The 14834-nt window shown below is 44.1% G+C and overlaps 1 pseudogene; it reads right to left on the bottom strand.

Moving 5' to 3' along the window:
- Positions 1–5003: 5003 nt before the first annotated feature.
- LOC119059358 (60 kDa heat shock protein, mitochondrial-like) lies at positions 5004–8439 on the bottom strand (annotated as a pseudogene).
- Between the last annotated feature and the right edge of the window lie 6395 nt (positions 8440–14834).

A 14834-nucleotide genomic window follows, 5' to 3' on the forward strand; every position in this document is an offset into this window, starting at 1 on the left:
ACTGACAACTGTCAGAGGGGAGGAGGGTTGGGCGGCTGAGTGAAAAGGTGAGGGATTGAGCTAAGAAAAAACCCCTCACAGACAACAGTATAGTGTCACCAGAAGGAAAGGGGGGTAGAAGAGGGTAAAGATGGGATAAACGGTAATGGAAGGACACTTGACTTGGGGTGGTGAGCACACAGTATTATATACAGGTTATGTATTTTAGAACTGTACACCTGGAACCTCCATAATTTTATTAACCAGTATCACCCCAATATATTCTATAAAAATGTTTTCAAAATTAAGCCTGCTTCTTGCCTTATTCAGTTCCCCATCTTTGCTAATCTATGGAGTCAATATTGTAAACCAGAGCATGTTCATTCTCCTGTGCAGAAGTCTGGCAACAAAGGATTAGTAAAGACAGTTAGAAAACATCTAAATGTCTTTGTGAAAGGCTTGGAAATGGGCATAAAAGATCACTGGATTTCCTTTCAGTGAAGTGCTGGGCACTGTCTAGAGGAACCATGGTTTCTCTAGTGACCCAAACATGTTACAATGAATGAAGACAGAAAAGAAGTGGTAGATCAAAGTACAAATACCTATTGCTAAGTGAACCTAAGCTGGAGGTGGTTCAGGTCTGTCAACCAGCAGGCTGAGGACAGCTCTGCACAGGGGCCAGCTGTCTCCTCCTGCACTGCTCAGCTCAAAGAAAGCAGGGCTCCCCATCAGAGGCAAGGCAGGGAGGGATACTCCACCTCCCCAGAGGCCATGATGAAAAGAGGCAAAGAAGGTCTAGGTTTCTGCTTCAGGAAATCCTGCCCCCCACAAGATGAAAGCCATGGGTGGAGGGAGGCACGCTGCACACAATGACATGCTCCGTACCTTCCTCTCAGAAGAACTCCCCCTTTCAGTTTGCCTACTCTCAATACCAGTTGAAATGTCACCTCCTCTAAGAAGTCTTTACCAAGTACCAGGGACTGAATTGTGTCCCCCTCTCCCTGGGCCCACTCCCAACACACACACACACACACACAGGATTCACATCTAAGCCGTAATGCCAAGATGGTGGTATTTGGAGGTGGGCCTTTGGTAGGTCCTTAGGGTTAGATGAGGTCATGTGGTGGGACCCTCATGATGGGGTTACTGTCGTTATAACAGGAGACACCAGAGAGCTTGCCCTCTTGCTCTTTCTCTCCCTGAGCATGCACAAAGATGTCATGTGCAGACAGTGCAGAGAAGGCAGCCATCTACCAGCCAGGAAGAGAGGCCTCAGCAGGCATCAGCCATGCCAGCATCCTGACCTCCAAGTTTCAGCCTCCACCACTGTGAGAAAAGGCATTTCAGCCATTCAAGCCCCTGAGCCCATAGTGCTCGTGCAGCCTGGCTAACACACTGTGCGCATTCCAAATAAAGCTGTCCTAGCCCTGGCTGGTGTAGCTCAGTGAATTGAGCACCGGCCTTCAAACCAAAAGATCTCAGTTTGTTTCCCAGTAAGAGGACATGCCTGAGTTGCAGGCCAGTTCCTAGCAGGGGCCAGCTCCCAGCCGGGGACACAGGAGAAGCAACCATACATTGATATTTCTCTCCCTCTCTCCTTCCCTCCCCTTCCCTTCTAAAGATAAATAAATTAAAATTTTTTAAAAGCTGTCCTGTCTCCCTTAGCACCACCTCTTCGTAATAAGCTTTCCTTCTTATTTCTTTTTACCATAGTCAGACATTTACACAATTTAAAAAGCCAGGTGATACTACAGAGCTTATAATAGCACTTTCTCCCAATCTCTAGCTTGAGTGCAGCTCCCCAGGAAAAAGCATTCTCAACTCTTCCAACTGTTTCCTATAAATTGGGGGCCCATTCAGTGCTAATTTTTAAACTGCTATTCTTTGACTTACCACTTTTATGCATTGATTTGCTATTATGAGGACTTAGCACTCTTATACTCCACTACCACCCCCTCCTTCTAACCTCACAGTTCAGTGATACCACATTTTCAGTTAGTGTTCAATGTCCACGTCATTGTTTAATTTTATTTTGTACTTAAGATATACTTGGGATAAAACATCCTATCAGTGTTGGGTGGATAACATAATGATTTGATATTTATACACACTGTGAAATGATCACCCTAGTACTAAGTTCAGCTACCATCCATCACCACATGTAGATATAAAAATTGTTTTTTCCTTGTGATGAGGCCTTTTAAGATTTATTCTCTTAATGACATTCAAATATACAATGCATCACTATGTACTATAGTCACCATGCTGTACATTACATCCCCATGACTGACTGACTTTATACCTGGAAGTTTGTACCTTTTGACCCCTCCACCCAATTCACCCACCCCCTAACTTCCTCCCCTCTGGCAACACCATTCTGTTCATGTATCTATGAGCTTGCTTTTTGGTTTTGTTTACTTTTGTCCTTTTATGTTCTATAAATAAGTGAGATCATACACCATATACCTTTCTCTACCTGACTTATTTCACTCAGCATAACACCCACATTTGCCATTAGTTTTCAGTGTTTACATTAGTTTGATTACTTGTCATTCACCATCAAGTCAAATACTATGATTAAATTCCATTTCTCTCCTTGTACAATTTTACTTTCTCATAGATAATAATAAACTTTTCTTGATAAACAAGCTTATTTGTTTATATTAGTACCACAAATTCTTTATTATAAGTTCTCCAACAGAATTATAAAAGTTGGGGACTTCCTCCAAGATGGAGGCATAGGTGGAAGCACTGTACCTTCTCACACAACCAAGTTTAAAAACAACAAAGTTTTAGCAACAAAAACCCAGCCAAACCACAGAAAATTAAACTACAAGGAAGTCTGACAACAAGAACCCTTCAGCCAAACCGGTAAGAGGTGCAGAGCCAACAGCAGAGCGGGGTTGGGCAGGAAAGACCCACCAGACTGACCTGGGCGCACAACCCAGGTGCACCAGCAGCCATGGGCGGATCCCAGGTGTGGAGAAGTGGGCGGACCCACTGAGAGAGCAAGGTGGTGGACCCACTGAAAGCTGACCCCGGTCACACATTCACCCACAGATACACTAGTCAAGGAGCGAGCAGTGAAACGGACTGGACCCCGCAGGCCCCAGTGGTGGGAAGCAGCAGAGAGAACCGCTATTGTCCCTCTCTGATCCCGCCCCCACATACAGCATCACAAACCAGCGAGCTGGGTGGCCCCGCCCTGGTGAACATCTAAGGCTCCTCTCCTCATACGTAACAGGCATGAACAGATCAAAACATGGCACAAGAACAACTCAGAGCCCCAGAGCCGATAAATCTAAACAATGAAGAAATAGCCAAACTTTCAGATGCACAGTTCAAAACACTGGTGATCAGGATGCTCACAGAACTGGTGTATTTTAGTCACAAAATAGAGGAACATATGAAGGCTAAACTAATTGAAATGAAGGGAAATGCACAGGAAACCAATAGTAATGGAAAGGAAACTGGGACTCAAATGAAAGGAGTGGACCAGAAGGAGGAAAAAAATGACCAAACAGAAAAGGATGAAGAAACAAGAATTCAAAAAAATGAGGAGAGGCTTAGGAACCTCCAAGACATCTTTAAACGCTCCAACATCCGAATTATAGGGGTACCAGAAGGGGAAGAGGAACAGCCATGAGTGGAAAACTTATCTGAACAAATAATAAAGGAGAACTTCCTCAATCTGGCAAAGGAAATAGACTTCCAGGAAATCCAGGAAGCTCAGAGAGTCCCAAAGAAGTTGGACCCAAGAAGGAACACACCAAGGCACATCATCATTATATTAGCCAAGATTAAAATGAAGGAGAGAATCCTAGAAGCAGCAAGAGCTAAGGGGACAGTCACCTACAAAGGAGTTCCCATCAGACTGTCAGCTGATTTCTCAAAAGAGACCTTACAGGCAAGACGGGGCTGGAAAGAAGTATTCCAAGTCATGAAATCCAAAGACCTATATCCAAGACTGATCTATCCAGCAGAGCTTTTATTTAGAATGGAAGGACAGATAAAGTGCTTCTCACATAAGATCAAATTCAAGGAGTTCATCATCACCAAGCCCTTCTTCTATGAAATGTTAAAGGGACTTATCTAAGAAAAAGAAGATAAAAAAGATGAACAGTGAAAGGACAGCAAACTCACAGTTATTAAGAACCACACCTAAAACAAAAACAAACTAAGAGGATAGCTAGATCAGGAGCAGAACCATAGAAATGAAGATCACATGGATGGTTAGCAACAGGGGAGTGGGAGAAGGTACAGAAAATAAGTAGCATAGATGGTAGGTAGAAAATAGATAGGGGAGGGCAAGAATAGTATGGGAAATATAGAATCTAAAGAACTTGAGACACGTGGTCATAAACTAAAGGGGGAAAGATGGGGGAGGGGGTGTGCAGTGTGGAGGTGAATGAAGGGGGGAAACAGAACAACTGTAATGGCATAATCAATAAAATATATTTTTTTAAAAAGAATTATAAAGGTAGTATGAATGCCATTTTCCACATGATTAAATTATCACTTAGTTCAATATTTATTTCTGCTATCACATTTTTAACTTTAAACAAATTTTTGTCACACAAAACTTGTCACATATTGGGTATTTCTCTACTTTGTACACAGTTATTCTCACTCTGCACAGAAAGGCTGCTTCTGAACTTCTCATCGAGCGATGGCGAACACAAAAATCCTCACTTCCACAGACTAGTAGAAAAAATACCTCCGTGATTTAAGTTGAAGCAGTACATTGGTACAGGGTTGTTGCACTTCCGTATCAGGGATGTATGAATATCTTTTTATTCAAAAATATAAAATAAATTATCTGTAGGCGTGGACAATAACAGTGGCAAATTATATGTTGTCAGTTGAAACCAGTAGCTGATAGTTATAGTGATTTTCTTAAACATCAGCCAGCCTTTTCTTCTATCATTTCCTTCAGCTGACTTTTCTGAAGTTCCAGGCGAGGAGCACCGCCTTGAACTTCCTCTCACCGTTCTCACTAATAATGGTACAGCACTGTTCTAGGATTAGAACATGCCACCTCCATGCCACCTCCCATTCCACTCATTTCGGGATCTTTCTCTTCTTTAGGAATTTCTGTCACCACCAGCACTGCTGTTGTTAACAGAGAGGCTGCTCCAGCAGCATCCAATAAGGAGCTTCTTACAACCTTAATCGGCCAATGGTTCCTTTCTCCATTCTGTTCACAAAACCTCCAAGCAAAGCAACGTAACCAACTTCTCAGGAATTTGTGTAATTTTCTCAACTATCGACAATCCCTTAACACCTGCATTCTTATCCATGTCATTCCAGGAATTTTGAGTGTTTTTAAAAATAATTTCTATACCTTTTTTTTGGTCTTCATTCCATGGAGTTAAGGAGTCCGTGGCTGGAATGCACCAAAGCAGGACATGGCCCCTCCCAGAACAAAGCCTTCCTTGGTAGCAACTCATACCCTGTCTTTTCACTTACTTCTCCATCCCTTGTTCCAAGAGCCTTCAACACGGCTGTTCCACCTGAGAGTTGTGCCAGATGTTCATTTAGTTGTTCCTCTTCATATTCACTAGTTGTGATATCTAATGGGTCAATGGTTTCTTGAATATGTTCTTCAACTTGAGCCTTGTCACCTTTTACTCTCAAGAGCACGGCATGATCTTTCATAGTAATGACCTCTCCAACTTTTTCTTTCTTTCTGTTTTAAATATATTTTATTAATTATGCCATTACAGTTCTATTTCCTCCCTTCATTCCCCTCCACCCTGCACACCCCTCCCCCACCATTCCCCCGTTTAGTTAATGAACACGTGTCTCAAGTTCTTTAGATTCTATATTTCCCATACTATTCTTGCCCTCCCCCTATCTATTTTCTACCTACCGTCTATGCTACTTATTTTCTGTACCTTCTCCCACTCCCCTGTTGCTAACCATCCATGTGATCTTCATTTCTATGGTTCTGCTCCTGATCTAGCTATCCTCTTAGTTTGTTTTTGTTTTAGGTGTGGTTCTTAATAACTGTGAGTTTGCTGTCCTTTCACTGTTCATCTTTTTTATCTTCTTTTTCTTAGATAAGTCCCTTTAACATTTCATAGAAGAAGGGCTTGGTGATGATGAACTCCTTGAATTTGATCTTATGTGAGAAGCACTTTATCTGTCCTTCCATTCTAAATAAAAGCTCTGCTGGATAGATCAGTCTTGGATATAGGTCTTTGGATTTCATGACTTGGAATACTTCTTTCCAGCCCCGTCTTGCCTGTAAGGTCTCTTTTGAGAAATCAGCTGACAGTCTGATGGGAACTCCTTTGTAGGTGACTGTCCCCTTAGCTCTTGCTGCTTCTAGGATTCTCTCCTTCATTTTAATCTTGGCTAATATAATGATGATGTGCCTTGGTGTGTTCCTTCTTGGGTCCAACTTCTTTGGGACTCTCTGAGCTTCCTGGATTTCCTGGAAGTCTATTTCCTTTGCCAGATTGAGGAAGTTCTCCTTTATTATTTGTTCAGATAAGTTTTCCACTCATGGCTGTTCCTCTTCCCCTTCTGGTACCCCTATAATTCGGATGTTGGAGCGTTTAAAGATGTCTTGGAGGTTCCTAAGCCTCTCCTCATTTTTTTGAATTCTTGTTTCTTCATCCTTTTCTGTTTGGTCATTTTTTTTCCTCCTTCTGGTCCACTCCTTTCATTTGAGTCCCAGTTTCCTTTCCATTACTATTGGTTTCCTGTGCATTTCCCTTCATTTCAATTAGTTTAGCCTTCATATGTTCCTCTATTTTGTGACTAAAATACACCAGTTCTGTGAGCATCCTGATCACCAGTGTTTTGAACTGTGCATCTGAAAGTTTGGCTATTTCTTCATTGTTTAGATTTATCGGCTCTGGGGCTCTGAGTTGTTCTTGTGCCATGTTTTGATCTGTTCATGCCTGTTACGTATGAGGAGAGGAGCCTTAGATGTTCACCAGGGCGGGGCCACCCAGCTCGCTGGTTTGTGATGCTGTATGTGGGGGCGGGATCAGAGAGGGACAATAGCGGTTCTCTCTGCTGCTTCCCACCACTGGGGCCTGCGGGGTCCAGTCCGTTTCACTGCTCGCTCCTTGACTAGTGTATCTGTGGGTGAATGTGTGACCGGGGTCAGCTTTCAGTGGGTCCACCACCTTGCTCTCTCAGTGGGTCCGCCCACTTCTCCACACCTGGGATCCGCCCATGGCTGCTGGTGCACCTGGGTTGTGCGCCCAGGTCAGTCTGGTGGGTCTTTCCTGCCCAACCCCGCTCTGCTGTTGGCTCTGCACCTCTTACCGGTTTGGCTGAAGGGTTCTTGTTGTCAGACTTCCTTGTAGTTTAATTTTCTGTGGTTTGGCTGGGTTTTTGTTGCTAAAACTTTGTTGTTTTTAAACTTGGTTGTGTGAGAAGGTACAGTGCTTCCACCTACGCCTCCATCTTGGTGGAGTTCCAACTTTTTCTTAAGTTTTGAGGCTGAACACCTTCAAAATTTCGGTCAGTTTTCCTTCAAACACTGCACCGCCAGTAGCAATAGCCATGTCTTTAAGCTGGTTCTGTCCATCATCACCCAGACCAGAGCTTTGACTGCTACAGTCTGAAGACCAACTTTTAACCTTTTCAAAACAAGTGGACTTAGAGCTTCTCCATCAACACCTTCAGCAATTATGACCCAGACCTTACAGTGAGCATCAGTAATTTCAAGAGCAGGTACAATGGACTAAACAGTACAAACGTTCTTTTCACTCAGAAGAACATGAGTATCTTGGAATTCACATTTCTGACCTTTTGCTGTATTAATCAAGTATGGAGAAATACAACCTTGATCACACTTCATGTCTTCAATAATTTCTAACTCACCATTCAATATTGTTTCATCCTTTACCGTGATGATGTCCTTTCTCCCAAGTTTTTCATTGCATCAGAAATAATGTTGTCAGTTTCTTTGTCTCCATTTGCAGAAATCGTAGCAACCTGAGCATTTCATTCAGGGTTGTTTCAGGTTTAGACTGATTCTTAAATTCAGCAATTCCAGTATCAACAGCTAACATCACACCTCTCCCGACTTCCACTGGGTTATCACTTAGCCAATCTTCTCTCAAAGCCTTCCTTGACCATAGAGCTTGCCAATACCTTTGCAGTAATGGTGCCCTTCCCAGCCTCTTCTTTGTGTTAGTGGAACACCTTGAACAAGTTTAGCGCCAATATTTTTATTTTTAAATCAATGGACTTTGCAATGGTCACACCAACCTTTTGTTAGTTTGGGATTTCCCAAACTGTATTTAATAATCATTGTTTTTGCCTTTGGCCCCATAGTAAAAGGTACAGTATTGGCCAAAATGTCTGCACGTGAGACATTAAGGCTTGGGCATCTGCACCAAGTCTTACATCTTTGGTATAAGCCTGAGTGAGGTGAGGAGCCAGGGCCCTGCACACTGGCCTAATCTGGTGAAGAACCTCGTGTTAATGAAGCATTGCTGTGGGCCAGCAGCCGGGCATGCAAGTGGTGAGGCCCTCGGAGGCCCCCGGCAGGCCCTCAGTGGTGAGGGACGGCTCTACCATCAGGTTTTTAAGGCCCATGACTTTTCTGTCCTTCTCCAAACATTCCTTTTTGTCATTGTTGTTCTCTCCTGCCGGCTTTAGTGCTTTATATGCATCATGTAGTTCAGTCCTCACAACACAGCAGGTAGTTATTTATCCCCACTTTGTGATGATAAGAAGGCTCAGAAGGGCAAAGTAACTTAATATCACACAGCTGGTGTGGGCCAGAGAAGACTTGTATGTGTGGTTTTTTTAATTGTAGTAAAGAGCATATAACATTAAATCTACTCTCTTAAAATTTTTTGCATGTACCATACAGTACTGTTAACTACAGCAAACCTCTACAAGTTTTTTCACCTTGTGTGACAACCTCTGTACCCACTGAACAATTTCTCCTCCCTCCAGCCTCTGGCGAGCCTCATTTTGCCTTGTGCCTCTATGATTCTGACCACTTCAGATACTTCATAAAGGTGGAATCATGCAGTATTTGTCCTTCTGTCACTGGTTTGTTTCACTTAGCACGATGTCCTCAGGGTTCATCCATGTTCACATGTGATAGGATTTCCTTTTTTTTAAAGGCTGGGTAATATTCCATTGTATGTAGTATATACCACACTTCCTTTGTCCATTTACCTGTCTGTGGATGTTTAAGTTGTTTCCACATCTTAGTGAGTGTGACCAACATTCCATTTTAATAGCAGGCTCCTCTTGGTTTGGAAATGCATTCTCCAAGGTTATTAACGATAGAATTTTTATTTTGTTTTTAGTTTTCTCTTTCTGCTGAACACTTTTCTCTTTCCTTATTCTGATTTCCATTTTCCATGTTAGAAACTTCCTTGAGACATCTGGGGATCTCGAGCTGCTCATCGAACACTGGAAGGTTGACTGAAGCTCCGTGTGTCGGTGGAGGAGGGGCTCGTCCATGCATGTGTGCAGTTTAGGGCAGGGATCTGTAGGATAATTCATCAAAGACTTGGATTCCCCCCTCTCCCTCCCTCAGGAACCCCTTTCTTTGGGGCCATTTATTTTCTCCAGAGAGAATCCACTAGTCTCCTACCTGAGGGCTCTATGCCTAGAGTCAGCCTGCTAGGAGTGGGGGCTGGGGACAGGGGCGGAGAGCCTCATGGTTTAGACGTCCATGTCCACTCCCAGAACAGCACTTTGCCACTCTCTGCTGGGACTGCATCCATCTTGGTCCTACTCTCCAACAATAAATCTTGTACTCGGGTGAGGAGGGCTGACCCCTTAGCTGCTCCAGATGGGCAGGGAACTTGGGATCTAATTTCTCCTGAATCAGAATTTCAAGGAAACCTTTTGTTTTCCACCTCAGACCTACCACCGCCGCCCATAGCTTAGCTGTCTCCAGTTCTCGTACAGGCACTTGGCAGTCAGATTTCTCTGTTCTCTTCCTCCTCGGTTTTCCATCCTACCAAATCTGGTAACGTTTCTCATGTGTTGCCATCTCGTCTCCACTTCTCTTTGTCTTGTTTGATGTATGTCTCTTTCCCTGCTACTTTCATTTTAGTACATTTTCAGAGGAGCAGAGAGAAACACTCGTGTTTAATTTACCAGGTTTAATTGGAAAGTCATTTCAGGCCACCACTTGCCCGGTAGATGCCTCTGCACCACACTTTGGCTCTAATCCATTGTTACTTCTCTATATTCTTTGTGGACGGTAGTTTTCCAGAGAGTGGTGCTCTCTTTGCATCTCCAGCCACTAGCATGGGGGGGGGATGCAATCATTATTTACTCAATTGAACAGGACTTAATTTATATCATTGGTACTACCCACTGGAAAGCTGGAAAATACAGTAAATGGCCACTGGATGCCTTGAGGTCACCCCCTCTCTTCTACGATGGTCCTGATGAAAACAGTCTGTCAAGGGTGAAGCAGACACAGCAACACGCCTCTCCTACAGTCCCTTGTCTATACAGCCTTTTCCCGACTCTTCCAGTCATGCTTATTTTACTTAGAAGTAATTGCTTTTCAAAGGATGGCAATTCTCATTAGTTACCAGGTGAGTGAATCTAATAAGAAAAGTCTCCTGATTGAGCTAGGAAAAGCAACAGAACAAAATACAGAGTAGGGATTTTTTCCACCTTGCAAACCAAATAGCTCCTGCACTCCACATAATTGAAAGAAAATTGACATGAATTATTGAAGAAGCCTTTTCCCCCACGTGCACAGAGAACACTGGGCAGGCAGGAGACAGACCTCTGAGGCCCAGAAAACAGCTGTGCTGAGGAGGGCATTTGCCTCTTTAAGGTGGAACAGGGAGCCTTCCGAAATAGCCTGCATTCGTGCCCCAGGGTTGCTGAAACAGATTACTGCAGTCTGAGGAGCTCGAAGCCACAGGCTTAGTCTCTCTCAGTTCAGGAGGCCAGGAGGCCAACACAAGGTGTCAGCAGGGCTGGCTCTTCCAGAGGCTGTGAGGGAGAATCCAGTCCCCACCTCTCTGCTAGCTTCTGATTGCCTGCTGATTGCAGCAGGCAATCCTTGGCATTCTTTGTAGCTACATCGTTCTGATTTCTGCCTCCATCCTCACGTAGATGTCTTCCCACTGTGTGTCTCTAAACCTTCCTCTTTTCTTTTGGCCATATTTTTAAACTGTTGTTCAATTACAGCTGTCCCCACTGCCCTGCTACCCCCCACCTCCCACATTCAATCCTCCCCGCATTGTCCATGACCATGGCTCCTTTATACATGTTCCTTGCTTTGACCCTTCCCCTTCCTTCCCCTGTTATCGCCCTACTCCCACCCCTCTTGTCACTGTCAGTTTGTTCTTTATTTCCATGTCTCTGCTTCTATTTTGCTCACTTTTTTATTCTGTTGCTTAGGTTCCACTTATAGGTGAGATCATATGTAAACCTCCCTCTTTTTAAAGGACACCAGTCATTAGCTTTAGGGCCCATCCTAATCCAGAATGACCTCATCTTAACTTGATATATACCTGCAAAGACCCTATTTCCAAGTAGGATCACATTCTAAGGTTCTGGGTTGACATGAATCTTTTGGGGAAACTATTCAATTCAACAAACACATGGTCTAAATGCCTTTACGTTCTGCTTCCTGTTTCAGTTTATACTTTTGGAAGCTACTTTTGTAATCCAATACCTTCAGACAATTGATACGGGAGAGGAGGTGGGAAACTCCCAGCCAAGGTGCCTGGACGATGAGGAAGACAGGCTTGCAGGTGAGGCTCCCACTGCTGGGCAGGGTTCTTGACCTTGGCCACCTGTTGGATGCCTTTTGGAAACACGGTAGGTTTTAACTCCTGCTGTCCCGGCGTCAGTTGTTTTAAAAGCATCCCGGTGGTTCCCGTGTGCACCCTGGACGCACAGCTCTGCTCCAGGCATTCTTCCTGAAACACCTGCGATGAGGCTGCCTCATTTCACTCGGCTAATCTCTGCTGCAGCAGGTCCTGCACGTGCCTGCCCCTGCTGCCTGCTGAGAACTTGGAATTGGCACCTGCGGTTTTTATTTCTCCTTCATTTGCTTTGAAGAAGAACAGCTTCGTCATTACTGAAAAGTCACAAGTTCATAAAGAAAAAGAACATTTGCAGGGGGATGTGGATAAGAGGGAGATTAACATTTCATTTTACTTTTCAGAAGAAAATTGTACTTATCAAAGTTGCATGTGCTCGAAGAAATGTGAAACCCCCCAAAAAGTACAGAGAAGAAAAGAAAATTCCCTGTAATTCCATCCCTCTGGGAAAACAATGGTGTGGGGAATCTTGTAAATGCAGCTCTAAATTTACACTATGTGTTTTACAAACGTGGTTTTATGTGGTTTTGAAGACTGAGTTCTTTATTCAGCAATATCTTATTAAATATGTCAATGAATGATGAATATCAATAAATGTTCCTCATTAAGTAGTCTTCAGATTTTGACTGGCTACATTTTATTTCTTAATAGAGAATATACTGTAATTATTAACTAATTACTATGGGGGAATTTCAAGAGTAATTTTTCCTTGTTTGATTACTGGGGCAAGAGCCAGAGCCGAGAAGCAGAGGCCCTACTTATCTCTTCATCCCACGGGCCCACAGGCCCATCCCCACGGGGCTCTACTCACCCTCCACACCCCACCAGTTCTATAAGCCCAAGGCGTGGAAACTGGAGGACCCTGTCGGTAGGGAGTTCCTGACCTAGGGAAGAGTGCTGGCCCCACATCCAGGTGGCCCGTAGAGCTTGTGAGTGTCTGCAAGGGAGACAGGCGTCTTACCCAGTGAACACTTGCTAAGAATGCAGTTGATGATGTGTGTTCTGTACTGGCTGAGTGGGAGAAGAGGAGCTGGTGAGAGAGGGCACTGCAAAGACAGGGAGCCTCCAGCTCTAGGCCCAACCGTGTCATCTGGTGTGACGATGGAGCACAAGATGCTGTAGCCAAGTGGATGTTTGGGAAGAGAGCCAGGTTTGGGCTGCCTGGCTGCAGCCTTCCCAGACAGACCAGCAGCAAGATACTGTGCATTTTTCTGATGTGGGTTGGAATTGAGGGGATACCCACATTCAACAGAAGCACGTCTCCTAAGTGAGGTAATTACACTGAGGAGAGGCATCCCACAGAGCTCCCAGAGAACTGACTGCATGCTCTACCAAGGAGTGAGCATCTGCATGTCCAAGGCCCAGAGGACATGCAAGCCAAGACAGGACAACAGGAGGGACAAAGATGTTTGCCCCTTTCTTATCTCCTCCTCCCCTCCCTGCATTCAGCTCTGGGAGACCTGGAAGCAGCCGCAGAATAAGGGGAGGAGGAAGCCCGAAGGAGCAGCCACGCCCTCTCTGCAAGCAGCTCGCCAAGCCCGGGGGAGAGGAGGCATTGAGGTAGATGGGAAACACAGCAGCTTGGTCCTACCAATCAATAATGGTCTTAAAACATGCTCACCTCCTGACCCAGCACATCCATCTCCAGGAATTTATCCAAGGGAACAATCAGAGATACGTAGAAAGAGTCATGTAATGAGAGAACTTCCATACACAGTATTTCCCCACATCTTGAAAAGTCATTATTTTTATGTTAAAAAATCACCTGTTCTTTCAATAACTAACAGTTAACAAAATTCTGATGGCCTAATTTTTTACTATAGTTGCAATGCCACAGCCCTTATAATTAATAAATGGAACCACTCAGAATAAAGAAAAAGAGTTTTAGAAAGCTGGCCATGACACAGTGCTGACAGCACCAGTTACTACTGCTGTGAAAAACTGCCTCAAATGCAGGCTTTGCTTTTATGGTGCTGGATTTGGTAGGTCAGGAATTTGGATAAAGGATGACATGTCTCTACTCCAGGTTTCCAGGGCTCTCCCTGGGAAGTCCAATGGCTGAGGTGTCTCAAATACCTGGGGGCTGAAAACGTCTGGAGACTTCTTCATTCACATGGCTGGCACCCAGTAGGGGTATTTGACAGCAGGGCTCATCCGGGGCAGTCAACCAGATCACCTGTGCATGGCCTGCGTGAGAGCTGGGGCTTCTTCCTGTATGGCAGCTGGGTTCTAACAGGGAGCATCTGCAGGCTGAGAATTCCACAAAAGGCCCAAACAAAAGCTGGGTGACTTTGTATATGATCTAGCATTGGAGGCAAATGGTGTCACTGTCCCCATACTCTGCTGGCTGCAGGAGTTATAAACCTGCCCATATTCAAGGGAGGGGACATGGACCCCATCTCTCAGTGGGAGTGTTAAAATGCCATAGGCAGAATTCTTTTTTGTTTATTATTTTTTTAAATAATATATTTTATTGATTATGCCATTACAGTTGTCCCATTCCCCTCCACCCTGCATACCCTCTCCTCTTCATATTCCCCTGCTTTAGTTCATGTCCATGGGTCATAAGTTCTTTAGCTTCTACATTTCCCACACTACTCTTGCCCTCTCCCTGTCTATTTTATTTAATAAATTGGAGTAAAGTCTGCCCTTAAAGTCACTTCATGCTTTACAGTTTTTCTTAATTATTAGTATGCATATGTGGTATCTCTTCCCCAACAGCAAGTGTGGTATTCCATCACCAACCACTTCTCCATTTCTCTGTCACAAATTAAGTGTCCAGTATTCAATTCAGTTCTGACACTGGAGTACCCAGAGTTAGTACAGACCCTAGTTAAGAGCTCAGTCCCACAAGACTGCCACTCATTTGGTGCCTGTTGTAACACCAGGGTCCGGGGGCTACCTGCACTTCCATCAAAGTTAGCTATAAATTTGGGGGTTCACATTATCCCCTTTCAGATTTGACAGTTTGCTAGAGTGACTCAAAAAACTCAGGAAAGCACTTTACCTACAACTTCTGGTTTGTTATTAAGAATATAATTCAAGAACAGTCAAAGGAAGAGA

This window comes from Artibeus jamaicensis, unplaced genomic scaffold (genome assembly GCF_021234435.1).
Source record: "Artibeus jamaicensis isolate MK-2021 breed Jamaican fruit bat unplaced genomic scaffold, CSHL_Jam_final contig_387, whole genome shotgun sequence".
NCBI lineage: Eukaryota > Metazoa > Chordata > Mammalia > Chiroptera > Phyllostomidae > Artibeus > Artibeus jamaicensis.